This window comes from Chiloscyllium punctatum, chromosome 36, assembly GCF_047496795.1.
Source record: "Chiloscyllium punctatum isolate Juve2018m chromosome 36, sChiPun1.3, whole genome shotgun sequence".
In the NCBI taxonomy this organism is placed as follows: domain Eukaryota; kingdom Metazoa; phylum Chordata; class Chondrichthyes; order Orectolobiformes; family Hemiscylliidae; genus Chiloscyllium; species Chiloscyllium punctatum.
In genome coordinates, this window is record NC_092774.1 from 3940597 (window position 1) to 3955771 (window position 15175).

The following is a 15175-nucleotide window of genomic DNA, read 5'->3' on the forward strand; positions in this document are numbered from 1 at the left end:
GTATAGCTCTGATATTCAAGGACAACATCAGGGCGGTGCTGAGAGATGATATAGGTTCTATGGAGAAGAAGGTTAAATACATTTCGGTGGAAATGAGAAATTCTAAGAAGAAAATGGCACTGATAGGTGTAGACTATAGGCCACTAAATAGTAACATCATCTTGGGGCAGGCATTAAACAAGGAACTAACTCATGCCTGTCAAAATGGTATGACAGTTACCATGGGGATTTTAATCTACATGCCAATTGGTCAAACCAGATCAGTCAGGGTAGCCTTGAGGAGGAGTTCATGGAGTGCATCCGCAATAGTCTTGTTGAACAGTATGTAATGGAACCAATGAAGGAGCAAGCTGTCCTAGATCTGGTGCTGTGTAATGACACAGGAATAATTAATGACCCCATCGTTAGGGATCCTCTTAGCAAGAGCAATCACAGTATGGTTGAAGTTAGAATACAGATGGAGAGTGTGAAGATAAAACCCAATACCAGGGTCCTGTGCTTAAACAAGGGAGACTACAATAGGATGAGGGAGGCCTTGGCTAAAGTGGACTGGAAACAAAGACTTTATGGTGGGAAGGTTGACAAGCAGTGGAGGACTTTCAAAGCAATTTTTCAAAGTGCTCAGCCAAAGTATATTCCAGTGAAAAGGAAGGACTGTAAGAAAAGAGGTTATCTACCATCGGTGTCTCAGGAATTAAGGGAGGCTATCAAATTGAAAGGAAAGGAATACAAAGTGGCCAAGATCAGCAGGAAACTAGAACATTGGGAAACCTTTAAAGGTGAGTAGAAAGTCACAAAAAGAGGTGTAAATGTAAGTAAGATTGAACATGAGAAAAAAACGAGCACAGAATATAAAGATAGATAGCAAACGTTTCTATAAATATATAAAACAAAAAAGAGTGGCTAAAGTCAACATTGCTCCTTTAGAGGATGAGAAGAGGTTTTTAGTTATGGGATATGATGAAATGGCCAAGGCATTGAATAGGTTTTTGTGTCAGTCTTCACGTGGAGGACACGAATAACATGCCAGTAATTGACAAAGAGACGAAGGTAGGTGAGGACTGGGAAACAATCTGTATTACAGAAGAGGTAGTGGTGGGAAAGCTATGGAATGCATCCAATGGAACTAAGGATAAACAAGTCTCCTGACCCTGATGGAATGCATCCCAGGATACTAAAAGAGATGGTTGGAGAAATAACAAGTGCACTTGTGGTAATTTTCCAGATTCGCTGAACTTTGGGGCAGTTTCAGCGGATTGGAAAACAGCAAATGTGACGCCACTGTTTAAAAAGGGAGGTAGACAAAAGACGGGGAATTATAGACCAGTTAGCATAACATCTGTAGTGGGCAAGATGCTTGAATCTATTATCAAGGAAGAAATAGCAAAGCATCTGGATAGAAATTGTCTCACTGGGCAGACACAACATGGGTTCATGAAGGGCAGGTCTTGCTTAACTATTCTTTTGGAATTCTATGAAGACATTATGAACAAGGTGGATAAGATGCCACATGTGAGTCTACTGCATAAGATAAAGATGCATGGCATTCCAGGCAAAGTATTAGCATGGATAGAGGATTGGTTGACTAACAGGAAGCAAAGAGTGGGAATAAATGAATGCTATTCTGGTTGGCAATCAGTAACTAGTGGTGTGCGTCAGGGATCAGTGTTGGGACCATAATTATTTACAATTTATATCGGTGATTTGGAGTTGGGGACCACGTGTGGTCTGTCAATGTTGCAGATGACACGAGGATGAGTGGCAGAGCAAAGTGTGCAGAGGACTGTGAAACTTTACAGACGAACATAGATACTTTAAGTAAGTGGGTAAAGGTCAGGCAGATGGAATACAATGTTAATAAATGTGAAGTCATCCATTTTGGTCAGGGTAACAGTAAAAAGGACTATTACTTGAATGGTTAAAAAGTTGCAGTGTGCTGCTATGCAGAGGGACCTGGGTTTCCTTGTTCATGAATCACAGAGGGTTGTGCATGAATCACAGCACGCACAGCAGCTAATTAGGAAGGCAATTGGAATTTTGTCCTTCATTGCTAAAGGGATGGAGTTTAAAAACAGGGAGGTTATGTTGTAGCTGTAACGGGGTGCTAGTGAGGCCACACCTGGAGTACTGTGTGCAGATTTGGTCTCCTTACCTGAGAAAGGATGGACAAGCAGTAGAGGGGGTACAGAGGAGGGTCTCTAGGTTGGTTCTGGAGTTGAGGGGGTTGGCTTATGAGGAGAGACTGAGTCGACTGGGATTATATTCTTTGGAATTTCGAAGAATGAGGGGGGGAATCTTAGAGATACCTATAAAATTATGAAGGGACACGATAAGACAGACGTAGAGAGGATGTTTCCACTGGCAGATGAAACTAGGACAAGAGGGCATAGCCTCAGAATTCGGGGGAGCAGATTTCGGACTGAATTGAGAAGGAATGTCTTCACTCGGAGTTTGGCAGCTCAATTTTTGGTCATTAAATGAATAGGGAGTTAAATGGTATTTTAGCTTTTGATCCAGGTGTCAAGTTATTTTCTTCCATCTTTCCTCTTCTTCCCCCCTTCAATGTGTATGATCTATCTGAAGGAAGTGCAAAATAACATACACCCCTTGTAGGTATTGCTTTCCAGTAAAATATTCCTTTTGTTGTGTTGCTGCAGTTCCTTGTCTGAAACTGTTTCTGGTTTGTTCCCTTCTCCCATATCCAGAAAGATTTTCACTCACTCTTTCCAATACAATAGTAGACAGTGTAGTTTTGTGCCTGGGTTCCTATTTCATCCAGTCTCTCAACATCTTGTGTATCAGAGCTGTTAAGGGCAATCAGAGTTGGTCCATTTGCTGACGTTTGCAGTCTATGAACAGACATGTGCCTCCCTCATTCACTCTCTTCTGAATCCACAGTTCCCAGAAGTAAAACATCTCTGCACGGGACAGCTTGTGTTTGGGAAAATCTCACCACTTTCCTTGCACAATTCCACCTTTGTAGGATTTGACCCCTAATCAGCACACTGATGGGATTACATTGACATGGCCACTATGCTACCATTTCCCCTTTCGGATGTTTAGTGTAAATGTAGAGGATTCTTGCTCCAATTACACAGAGCCCTGGTGAGGCCCCACCTCGAGTACAGTGTATATGTTAATCTCCTGACCTCAAGAAGGACATTCCCAGACTAAAGGAAGAGCAACAGATTGGGATAAGGGTATTGTCCAATGAGCAGAGATTTAATAAGGTTATAATTCCAGGAGCTGAGAGGAATGGGAGTTATTCTAATTGAAACATAACTTTAGTTCCGCACCAGATAGAATACAGTGTACAGTTCTGGTTGCCATACTAAAGGGAAAATGTGATTGCACTGGAGAGGATACAGAGAAGATTCACCAGGATGTTGTTTGAGCTGGAGCAATTCAGCTATGCAGAGATAAAAGGAAGGTCACCACCGAGCTACTCTCTCATTTGAAAGAGATGACTGGTGGTGGTTTAACCTCAGGGTCGCCACATCTCAGGTGAAGGGAGAGCTTAGCCTGATGTAGGCACTGAACCCACATTGTCCCCGTCACTCTACTTTGCAAATGAGCCATCCAGCCAACTGAGCGAACCAAACCCCACAGATGGGGCAGGTTGGGATTGTTTCCCTTCGAGCAGAAAGGGCTGAATGGCCTTCTGATTGCAGTGTACCAGGTTCTGAGAGGCTTGGACAGGGGAGATGGGAAGAAACTTTTCCTGTTTGAAGAAGAGTCAGTCACACAGTGGTACAGTTTTATGGTAAAAAGCAGGAGGTTTTAAAGGGGATTTTTCACCCAGAGGGTGCTGCATAAATGGAATTCCCTGTGTCGTTCAGTATATTGAAGGCTGAGATATTCAGATTTTTTAATCATGAAGGGGAATTGAAGGTTATGGGGAAAAGGCAGGAAAATAGAGTTCAGGGGTTATCAGATCAGCTGTGATCACATTGAATGGCAGAGCAGGTTCGGTCGGCCAAATGGCCTGATTGTGCTCCTATGTCCTACTCAGCAGCCCTCCCCTGACCTGGAAACATTGGCTGCATTTGCTGCAGAGGATACAAGCTTCCAGTCAATCCTTCTTCAATGCAGGAATGGTGCCAAGGGCTGCAGAAGAACAAAGGACATATCAACATGTGAGGTAAATCCATGACCAGTCATCTGATGAGTTCTTTTGCTTTGGGTTTATAAAACTGACTGAGTCCAGGTAATTTACAAAATCCAAGTTCTTGTATGAACTTTCGAGTGAGTGTGGCTGACAGTCACACTGCAGCTAGCTGAATGTAGTCAGTCATGCTGATCAAACTGCTGCCTTTTTCTGCCATTTGGTCCTTTTATGTCCACCTGAAAGACTTTGCACTTGGTGTTCATCTTTCCAGTTTAAACCCTTCAGTGAGCCTCAGTGAGAATAGTGCGAGTAAGTCTGTCTGGTTGTAGCTCCAGCTAGTTGCTGTCTGATTTCAAGTCCTGCTGAAAGGGTTGTGCTGACTAGTCAACACCACCCCCCCACCCACTGCCCCGACCAACACCCCACCCCTGTCACAATTTTCAATCCTGTCATATATTGTCTTATGAGAATAGGGGACCACAACTGCTTTCAATATAAGTGCTGTAACATGTTTGATTGGCACCACATCAACAAACATCCACCCCCTCCACCAATGACACTCAGAAGTAGCATTGTTCACCATCTACAAGATCACTTCAGAAATTCACCGAAGATTCTCTGACAGCACCTTCCAAACCCACAACCACTTCCATCCAGAAGGACAAGAGGCAGCAGATACATGGGAGCACCAGCCCCTGCAAGTTCCCCTCCAAGCCAATCACCATCCTGACTTGGACATATATCACCGTTCCTTCAGTGTGGCTGGGTCAGAATCCAGGAATTCCCTCCCGAAGGAACATTGTGGGTCAACCAACATCACGTGGACTGCAGCAGTTCAAGAAGACAGCTCACCACCATCTTCTCAAGGGGACAACTAGGGATGGGTAATAAATGGTGTCCATGCTACATGAGTGAGTAAGAAAGGTCTCAATCCCAGATTACAAGTCAGACAAATCAGTTTTGCTATCAGTTGTTTAATGTGACTCACTGTCTCATAACCAGGTTGAATGCCTTCTGGTCTCCATGGAGTATCCATACCACTACAGCAGGCTTCCTTGTAAGGTCTGATGGATCTTTTAGTATCAGGTTTTGATCGATCGGGCCAGTCACAGGCCCTAGTCTACCAAATCTGATTATCGCTGCATTGTTAGAAATGTCTTTATCAAGCTGGATTTTGGATCAATGCCCAGACTTTGACTCAGGATATTATAACTTTACAGCTGGGACCAGGAGCTCAGAAAGTTGTAGTGCCTGCCCAGTGCCAGGGTGAAGGGCATTTCCTGGTTCGCAGAGACAAACCTGAACAAAGTGAGATGGATGTTTCTCTACATGGACTGATGTTATCAAGGGAGAGGAAATGGAACCAAGCAGTGGGAATCAGGATGCAAATCAGCCAGGATCTAATTGGGGAACGATAGACTAGTGAGCCTGATGTCGATGGTGGGCAAGTTGTTGGAGGGAATCCTGAGGGACAGGATGTACATGTATTTGGAAAGACAAGGACTGTTTAGGGATAGTCAACATGGCTTTGTGCATGGGAAATCATGTCTCACAAACTTGATTGAGGTTTTTGAAGAAGTAACAAAGAGGTTTGATGAGGGCAGAGCGGTAGATGTGATCTATATGGACTTCAGTAAGGCATTCGACAAGGTTCCCCAATGGAGATTAGTTAGCAAGGTTAAATCTCATGGAACACAGGGAGAACTAGCCATTTGGATACAGAACTGGCTCAAATATAGAAGACAGAGGGTGGTGGTGGAGGATTGCTTTTCAGACTGGAGGCCTGTGACCAGTGGAGTGTCACAGAGTGGGTGCTGGGTCCACTACTTTTCATCATTTATATAAATGATGTGGATGTGAGCATAAGGGGTATAGTTAGTAAGTTTGCAGATGACCCCAAAATTGGAGGTGTAGTGGACAGCGAAAGAGGGTTACCTCAGAGTACAACAGGATCTTGATCAGATGGGCCAATGGGCTGAGAAGTGGCAGATGGAGTTTAATTTAGATAAGTGTGAGGTGCTGCATTTTGAGAAAACAAATATTAACAGGACTTTTTCATTTAATGGTAAGGTCTGAGGGAGTGTTGCTGAACAAAGGGACCTGGGAGTGCAGGTTCATAGCTCCTTGAAAGTGGAGTCGCAGGTAGGTAGGATAGTGAAGAAGATGTTTGGTATGCTTTCCTTTATTGATCAGAGCACTGAGTACAGGAGTTGGAAGGGCGTGTTGTGGCTGTACAGGGCATTGGTAAGGCCACTGTTGGATTATTGCGTGCAATTCTGGTCTCCTTCGTATTGGAAAGATGTTGTGAAACTTGAAAGGGTTCAGAAAAGATTTACAAGGATGTTACAAGGAGGATTTGAGCTACAGGGAGAGGTTGAATACGTTAGGGCTGTTTTCCCTGAAGAATTGGAGGCTGAGAGGTGACCTTATAGAGGTTTATAAAATCATGAGGGGCCTGGATAGGAAACATAGACAAAGTCTATTTTCTGGCCCTAGAGGGGCATAGGTTTAGGGTGAGAGGGGAAAGATATAAAAGAGACCTAAGGGGCAACTTTTTCACACAGTAAGTGGTACATGTATGGAATGAGATGCCAGATGAAGTGGTGGAGGCTGGTACAATTGCTACACTTAAAAGACATCTGGATGGGTATATGAATAGGAAGAGTTTGGAGGGATATGGGCCGGATGCTGGCAGGTGGGACTAGATTGGGTTAGGATATCTGGCCGGCATGGACAGGTTGGACTGAAGGGTCTGTTTCTGTGCTGTACATCTCCGTGATTCTATGACTATGTGCAGTCTCGGTGGATTGAACATGCTGAATTGTCCATAGTATCCAGGGATGTGCAGGTTAGGTGGGTTAGCCATAGGAAATGTGGGTTATGGAATGAAGCGGACCTGGGTAGGATGCCCTTTGGAGGGTCGGTGCAGAATTGATGGGTCAAATAGCTTGTACTTGCACATTAGGGATTCTGTGACCCATGTTCTGGATAGCAGATCATCAAATTCACAAGAACATAAAATGTCTATTTGGGACTTCGCAAGAGTGCTGGAGAGGACTGATAGTATGATTGTTCTCTCCCACTCAGGAAGAGGTTTTGCAGGCAATCTCCCAGAGTCTGTTCCAACAGATAAGGGTATAAATGGTCTGTTTCTTCCCCAAAGGTCTGGGCAGCATTCAGGATACAGGGCTACGGTCCACTTCCCAAATTCCCACAATGATCGCAAATTTCCTGTCCATCTGTGGCGAGGTGGTAACCACAGCCCGATCTGAGAGGATATTATCAGATTTTCACAAAGACAATCTGTCTTGGACTGAAAACAAAAAAAATGCTGGATATCACAGTGGGTCAGACATGCATCCATGGAGAGAGAGAGAGAGAGAGAGGAAGCTAACGTTTCGAGTTGAGTTGACTCTTCATCATAGAATGCCTACAGTGTGGAAACAGGCCATTCAGCCCAACGGTTTCATACTGACCCTCCGAAGAGCATCCCACACAGACCTCCATTTCCCCTCCCCTATCCCTGTAATACTACATTTCCCATGACCAACCCACCTTGAGGCGAATGGTCCAGGGTAAGTAAGGAAATGAAGGGATAGGGCAGTGGCAGAAACAATGCAGATCTGTCTCCCCATGGAACAGATCGAGTCCTTTCCTCCATGTGGGGCCTTGTGGGATGGCCCAGCCTCCCTTGTGTGGCCCCCTCTCCTGCCAGTGGCTGACCAACCACCCAACCTGTGGGGGGAAAGCTTCTCAGGTGGGCTCCCTGGGATGCTGCAGACCAGCCAGACCAGGAACAGCTTCCTTGAGCCTGCCCTACCTTTGATGGTCATGGGTCATCTTATTCAAGGAAGGATGTAAATGCCATTGGAAGCTGACTGGAGACAGTTTACACCTGGAATTGGCAGGTGTTTTCATGATTGAACAGATCGGGGCTGTCGTTTAGATGGGTAAGAGTCAACTTCACTGAGGAGTCTTGTCAGGGTTAAACATCACACAACACCATGGTATAGTCCAACAGGTTTATTTCGAGGTGCTAGCTTTTGAAGCGCTGCTTCTTCATCAGGTGGTTGTGAAGCAGGATCATAAGACACAGAATTTATAGCAAAAGATTACAGTGTCATCTAGCTGAAATGATATATTGAATAAACCTAGATTAAGTCTTTCATTTTTTAGAATGGGTTTGCTAGTTTCGGTTCTTTAATATGTAAATCCCAGAACTTCCTTTAAGTGTTATGACATGGGATAAACACCTCTGTTAATTCAAACCGGAAAAGATTCACCCTATGCTGTAATCTTAAAATTCGAGAGACAAAGAGTTATCCCAGAGGTCACTATTTAAAGTAAAAATTAACAACTTTAATCTTGAAGTCCAACAGAGAATATTGAAAATAACAACTATTTCCAACTCCTTTCTCTTAAACCTATCTTTTACCTCCCACTCTACAATGCTGGTCTGATAAAAAAAATGCTGATTAAGATTCACAAAAACAATCATGTTTCAAAACCATTCAGCTTTGCTGAGTTTCCTCCGTAGATTTTCCTCTGTAGATTCTCTCCAGGTCGGTTTTGATGTTCTGCTGTGCAAACTCCTACCCCTGAATGGTACCTCTCAGAGACCTCTTAAACTAGCAGCCTACATCTGTTGTTCTTTTGGCAGTTCTCTCTCAACTGTTCAAAATGTCCGGTTTCATATCCGAAAACATTGGATCATTTCATTGGTTTTAATATTATCAAAATACAAAATTCAAACTTGATTGGATTTTGGTATCTTGGAGCATTATTTAAACTGATTGGCCGAATTTGAATTTATTTTTGTCTCATGGCAACCCAGCTACTCTATTTGTGTCGACTGTGTGTTACATTGTTACCTTGTTCAGAACACTTTGTGCTGTGTCAGACAGTTTTGCTAGCCTTTCAACTCTGAAATGTACAGTACCTCTACACCTTCGTAACACCTCCCTCCTTCAGAAAATAATGAACCATCACAATGAAAGAATGGTTTCATTTTTTTCTCTAATGCTTAACTACAATATCATGACATACAGATGACTTTGATTAAAGTTCAGATTAACCTATTCCCACATAAATATAACATTGAATAAATATCAATCTCATCTATACTTTATCAGTTCAATCAGCGATAACACATCTGCGATTACATTCTTCTCACCCACAACATGTACGATATGTAAATTAAAAGTCTGTAACATAAGACCCCAATGAAATTGTTGCATATTCTTGTTTTTAAAGTGCTCCAAGAACATAAGAAGATTGTGATCCGTGTACACAACTGTATCCAACACATTGTTTGTCACATACACATTAAAATGTTGGAAGGCCAGTACCAAACGTAATTGTTCTTTTTCGATCATGGAGCATTTCCTGTGGTGGATGTTGAGTTTCTTTGAAAAGTAACCAAGTGCCAGTTCAATCCCATCATCATCTTCCTGTAGTAGTACGGTTCCAACACCTATGTCACTAGCATCGATGGCAACTTTAAAAGGTTTTGAAAAGTTTGGTGTAGCTAAAACTGGTGTAGTGGTTAATATTGCTTCCAAACGATTGAATGCCTCCTGGCATTGTTCTGTCCACTGAAACTTTGTGTTCTTCTTCATCAACACAATTAACGGTGCCACTACAGTGCTGAAGTTAGGAAAACACTTCCAATAGAATCTGCTGAGTATCAAAAATCGAAGCACCTCTTTCTTAGAGATTGGTCATGGAAATTCCTCGATAGCCTTTGTCTTTGTGTTCCGTGACCAATGTTATCTCCCAAGAACGTCACCTCTACTTTTGTGAATTCAGCTTTGTTCAAGTTTATTATCAGTTTTGCTTCTCATAGTCATTTAAAGAGCTTTGCCAACTGTACCATGTGCACTTTCCAGGATTTACTAAAGACCACTACATCGTCCAAACAGACGACACAGTTTGTTAACCCAGTCACAACTCTGTTCATGAGTCTTTGGAATGTGGCGGGTGTGTTTGTCATTCCAATGAGCATCATGTTAAATTGATACAGCCCATCTGGGGTTACAAACACAGACATTTCTTTTGCTGACTCTGGTAAAGACCGCGCAGTAAGTCCAACTTGGCGATGCAGCTGGCTTGTCCAAAGTTCCCAATACAGTCCTTCAATGTTGGAATTGGATAGGAGTCCAATTTTGTAACAGTGTTGACCTTCCGATAATCCACATAAAATTGTCGAGTCCCATCCGATTTGGGAACTAAGACGATTGGTGAACTCCACTCGCTCTGGCTCAGTTCAATGATATCATTATCGAGCATGGCCTCCACCTCCTTCTGGACCGGTCTGGCTTTGAAAGGATTAAGTCAATAGGGGTGTTGTTTTATCAGAGCAGTATTCCCCATGTCTATTTCATGTACAAAGCATGAGTCCACCCCATCTGATTCTTACATATGTCCTTGGACTGCAGTAACAAACCTTTTAACTGCGTTCTGTGATCCTGAGACAGATAGTTTACTAACTTATCCCACTCCTCAAGGACTTCTTCATTTTCATCTATTTTGAGGCACACCCCAATCCACCCCATCTGGATTTGATTCTTTTCTCTGCAGTGCCGCTCCTAACACATGTTTCTCCAGTTCTTTCTCTCGAGTATAATATGGTTTCAACATGTTCACATGACATACCTGATACTGTTTTCTCCTATCTGACATCTTTAGTAGATAGTCCACCTGACTCAACTTTTTCTCAATTTGATAGGGACTACGAAACCTGGCTTTGAAGGGACCTCCTATCACTGGTAACAGTCCAACACATCTATCATCCCCTCAGGAAAACATCCCGAGTCTCGGAGCTTGTATCTACCACCTGCTTCATTCTATGCTGTGCCCTCTTTAGGTGCTGTTTAGCTAACTCACCTCCTCGATTTAATCTCTCCCTCACCTCCGATACATAATCTAAGGATGAGATCTCTGACTTTGGTCCTGTCAATTTTTCTTTAATTAATTTCAAAGGGCCTCTCACTCCATGCCTGACTATTAACTTGATGGGACTGAACTGAGTAGATTAATTTGGGGCATCTCAAATGCGAAACAAAACGAGTGGGATAAAGGTATCCCAATCATTCGGGTAATCCTGCCAGTATGCTCTCAACATGGTCTTCAGGGTCTGATGCTCCCTGGGATTCAGGATTTAAAGTGCTGTAAATCTAATCTACCCATAACCTCCTTAAACAGCCGAGCAGTTAAATTTGTCCCTTAGTCCGACTGAATCTCTCTGGGCAGCCCATACTGTGTGAAGAAAGCTACGAACTCCTCTACCACCCTTTTTGCCTCGATATTCCGTATTCGAATTGCCCCCAGATATCTGGTAGACACATCCATTGCGGGTAACAAGTACTGGTTCCCACTTTTAGTTCTTGGGAGGGGAACCTGCACAATCAATTATAACCCGTGTAAAATGTTCTTCAAATGTGGGAATTTGCATCAAAGGTGCTGTATTATTACCGCCTGTGGCTTACCTCCCCATTTGGCATGTATGACAATTACAGCTAAAGTTAACCACCTCCTTATGCATTTGAGGTCACTAAAAATATGTTAGTACCTCAGCCTGAGTCTCTCATACCCCTCGGTGACCTCCGACAGGTAGTTTAAGTATTACCCGTAACACCACATCTCTGTATGCTACCGGCATCACAATCGGGTGCACTTCAGCCCATGTCTCCTCTGCACTAACCTGCTGTGGTCTGCATTTCCATCTCAGGATTCTATCTTTCGGATAATAACCCTCAGGAATGTACTCTGCATCTTTTTCGGAGTACACATCCAAATACAGGGGACTGTGTGTGTGTTTTTGTGTGTCTGTGTGTGTATGTGTGTCTGTGTGTGGTTTGTGTGTATCTGTGTGTGTCTGTGTCTGTGTGTGTGTGTATGTGTGTGTCTGTGTGTGTCTGTGTGTGTGTGTCTGTGTGTGTGTATGTGTGTGTGTGTCTGTGTGTGTGTATCTGTGTGTGTGTATGTGTGTATCTGTGTGTGTGTGTGTGTGTGTGTGTGTCTGTGTGTGTGTGTCTGTGTGTGTGTGTCTGTGTGTGTATGTCTGTGTGTATGTGTCTGTGTGTGTGTGTGTGTGTGTGTGTGTGTCTGTGTCTGTGTCTGTGTCTGTGTCTGTGTGTGTATGTGTATATGTGTGTGTGTCTGTGTGTTCTGTCTGGAGACTTACCCCACAAAGGCAACTACAGCAGCAACAGTCTTGTTGTGACTGTGCACTCCAGATGCCCCGGAGAGGGGCTGGGTGTAGACGGGGGAGGGGAGCGGTGACAGGGGGCTGCGATGGGGGCAGGGACTCATGCACTTTGTGCTGGGGGGCAGGGTTGGACCTGGTTTCAGGGTTGGACGTGGTTCTGTGGGGCGGGGGTTGGATGGGTTGCAGGGACGGGGTTGGACAGGGCTCTGGGGGTAGGCGGGGTTGGGGGGGCGGGAAGTGGGGTTAGACTGGGTTGGGGGGCAGTGCAGGATGGGAGGGCAGGTGGGGGAGTGTTAGACGGGGGAGCAGCCAGGGAGCGGTGTTGGGGGCGGGCGGGGGCTGCGTTGTCTGCTGCTACTAGTCTCTTGAACGTGGAAACAGACTTTTAAAACTCCAAGCTCCTGAGGAAAGGCATTTAATGGATTTTCCGAATATTCGATTATCCAAACGAAATAGTGCCCGCCCATCTCATTCGGATAATCGAGTTTCCCACTGTATATCTCCTTTATCGTCTTGTCTTTCCATTGCACGTCCCTCAGCCTTTCAGGAGTAAACACTTCTGTCTGACCCTCTCCCTGTTCAGGTCTTTCCTGCACCATTCCCTCAAACAGGCTGTCCACGAACTGAACCTCAACTCCTTCATCTTTCTCTTTAGTTTTTGCTTCATGCTGTGATTTATGATCGTGGGATCTGGTTACTACACAGACTGGGAAAATACCAGGATAGTTCTGTTTCAACTCCTCAGTTTCTTGGTCTTCCTTGGGCTTCTCTATAACAAGGGATGTCACTCCCACCTTGGATCCTGCTAAACCATTCCCAAGAACAAACTGAATTCCTGGAACTTATATTTGTCAATGACTCCCACTGTTACTTGCCCAGTCTGGAGTTGGAACTCCAACCTGATCTTACATTGGGGAGCGCTAAATTTCTGTCCATCTGTCCCACAAATGACCACATTCTCGGGTGAACAGATGAGCAGAGTGTGAATTAGCTTATCTCTTACTATCAGCGACTGGTTAGATCCTGTATCTCTCAAAATGATAACTTCTTGCCCTTCTCGCCCTGTTCTTTGAGTAAATTTTACCCACAGAAGCAAATTCTTTGTAGAGATCAGGTACTAACCCCATCCCCAGCCCCTGCCTAGGCTGGACACTCTCCTGCAGCTCCTCAGGTCCAAGTGTTGCTGCTGACCCTTAAAGGTGAGAACAAACACATGTTGAGACTCAGCTGCCAGGGGGAGAGCAAAGAAAGTATGCTGCAGGTCAGTGATGGTGAAACGCAGGCACTGACAGGGATATTGCTGAGAATGGTCACAGGGTACAACACGGCCGGGTGTAGTGGCTGCACTATTCTGTCGATCTGTCAGAGATCCTGCACTAACCTCCACTCTGGGTGTCCTAGCTTTGGGACCGGTGGAATGGGGGTATTTCAGGGCGATTGGCAGGGGACTAGATCACCCTGTTGGAGGAACGAGTCGATCAAAGCTAATGTTCCCTCTCTGGCTTCTGGTCCGGGGGGTATTGAGGTATCGAAGGCAATTCTACTCCTGGTGTAATTTGGATCTTGATAGGATCCACAGAGGTGCACCCCACTTCATGCTTAGAGGCCAACCAGAGGTCGGGAAAGGGTCCTTCTGAGGGGTCATGTCGGGGTTGGTAGTGGTGAAGTAAACCCACCACAGTGTAAGGGTTAGAGAAACAAGTTAACTTCCTGTTGGTCAGCATTTGGGTCTGGTCAGTGATCCTGGGGTCTGACTGTTGCCGTGTGCTAAAAATCCCAGGGCCTTGACTTTGTTGCCCTCGTTTCCAGATAAGGTAATGTGGGGAGAAACCAGCCCTGGTTGGTACAAGAGGTGGACAGGAACGTCTACTAAGAAGGCGGTTCCCTGCTTACCTTCAATGTGTCTTGTTACAGTAACAGTGACAGTGGACTCGAGGAAGGGGACAAAGGTGTCTGCTCAGTGGAGGCTCCAGTGGAATCGTAACAAAGGGTTACGTGGGGATCAGGGACTTGGAGAGGAGGTGGAAAATCCTTTGGGTGTAATGTGACAGCCCACCATTGGGGGGTGCAATAGACCCAGAACTGTCGGTTGGTCGAATTCTGTCTAATTGTAACGCCCTCATTAAGGCAGAGAATCTTAACCTGAAGGGCACACAACAAATCCCTCCCTGCTTGGTTAATGCCTAAATTAGGGGTTTGAGTGAATTGGACAGCACAGGTACGGGGGGCCCCAAACTGAATCATGAGTGGTGCTGTTTGGGGACACTGCCTTTCCTGTCCAGTTAGACCACTCAGGTGTACAGAGCTGTATGTGAGCCCACACAGGAAGTCTCAAATGTTGAGGCAGTGGTACCGGTATCAATCAGGAAGGGGATTTCTTTATCCTCAAAAGTCAAGCAGACGACCGGTTCATCCTTGGGGTCTTTAGACAGGACAGGGTAGAGCTGAAAGGAGGATAATCAGACTGGGAAGGGGGCAGCAGAGCAAACTCATCCCCTGTCTGGGGTTCTGTATCGCAGGTGTAACAGTGGGCAGTCTCACCACCAATGACCATCCACACCACAGTGAAAACAGGTCTGCATTGGCCGTGTCATTGTCCGTGAAGTGGTGGGGGGGGGGGGGCGGTAGCCACCACAGGGTCAAGGGCAGCCGTGTTAGTTGTGGAGAGTGGGTGGGTGGAGGGGTGTCAGGGGAACGATGAAACATTGCACTGAGGCCATTCGGGTGAGCAGCATGTGTATGGTCATATCCAGCGACCCACTCCTGGGACAAGGGTGGGGGTCCATTGGGTGGTTCCTGAGGGAGTCAGGGCCTGTAACAGGGACATTAGAATCTTTGTGAGGGGGTGGGCGGGGGGG

General features: G+C 45.1%; 1 long non-coding RNA gene across 1 annotated transcript in view; it reads right to left on the bottom strand.

Moving 5' to 3' along the window:
- Nucleotides 1-8101: 8101 nt before the first annotated feature.
- Nucleotides 8102-15175, bottom strand: part of LOC140460187 (uncharacterized) — a 94588-nt gene continuing 87514 nt past the window's right edge. The window contains exon 6 of the long non-coding RNA XR_011953900.1: nucleotides 8102-10421. This is a non-coding gene — a long non-coding RNA (uncharacterized lncRNA). The remainder of the gene's footprint in view (nucleotides 10422-15175) is intronic.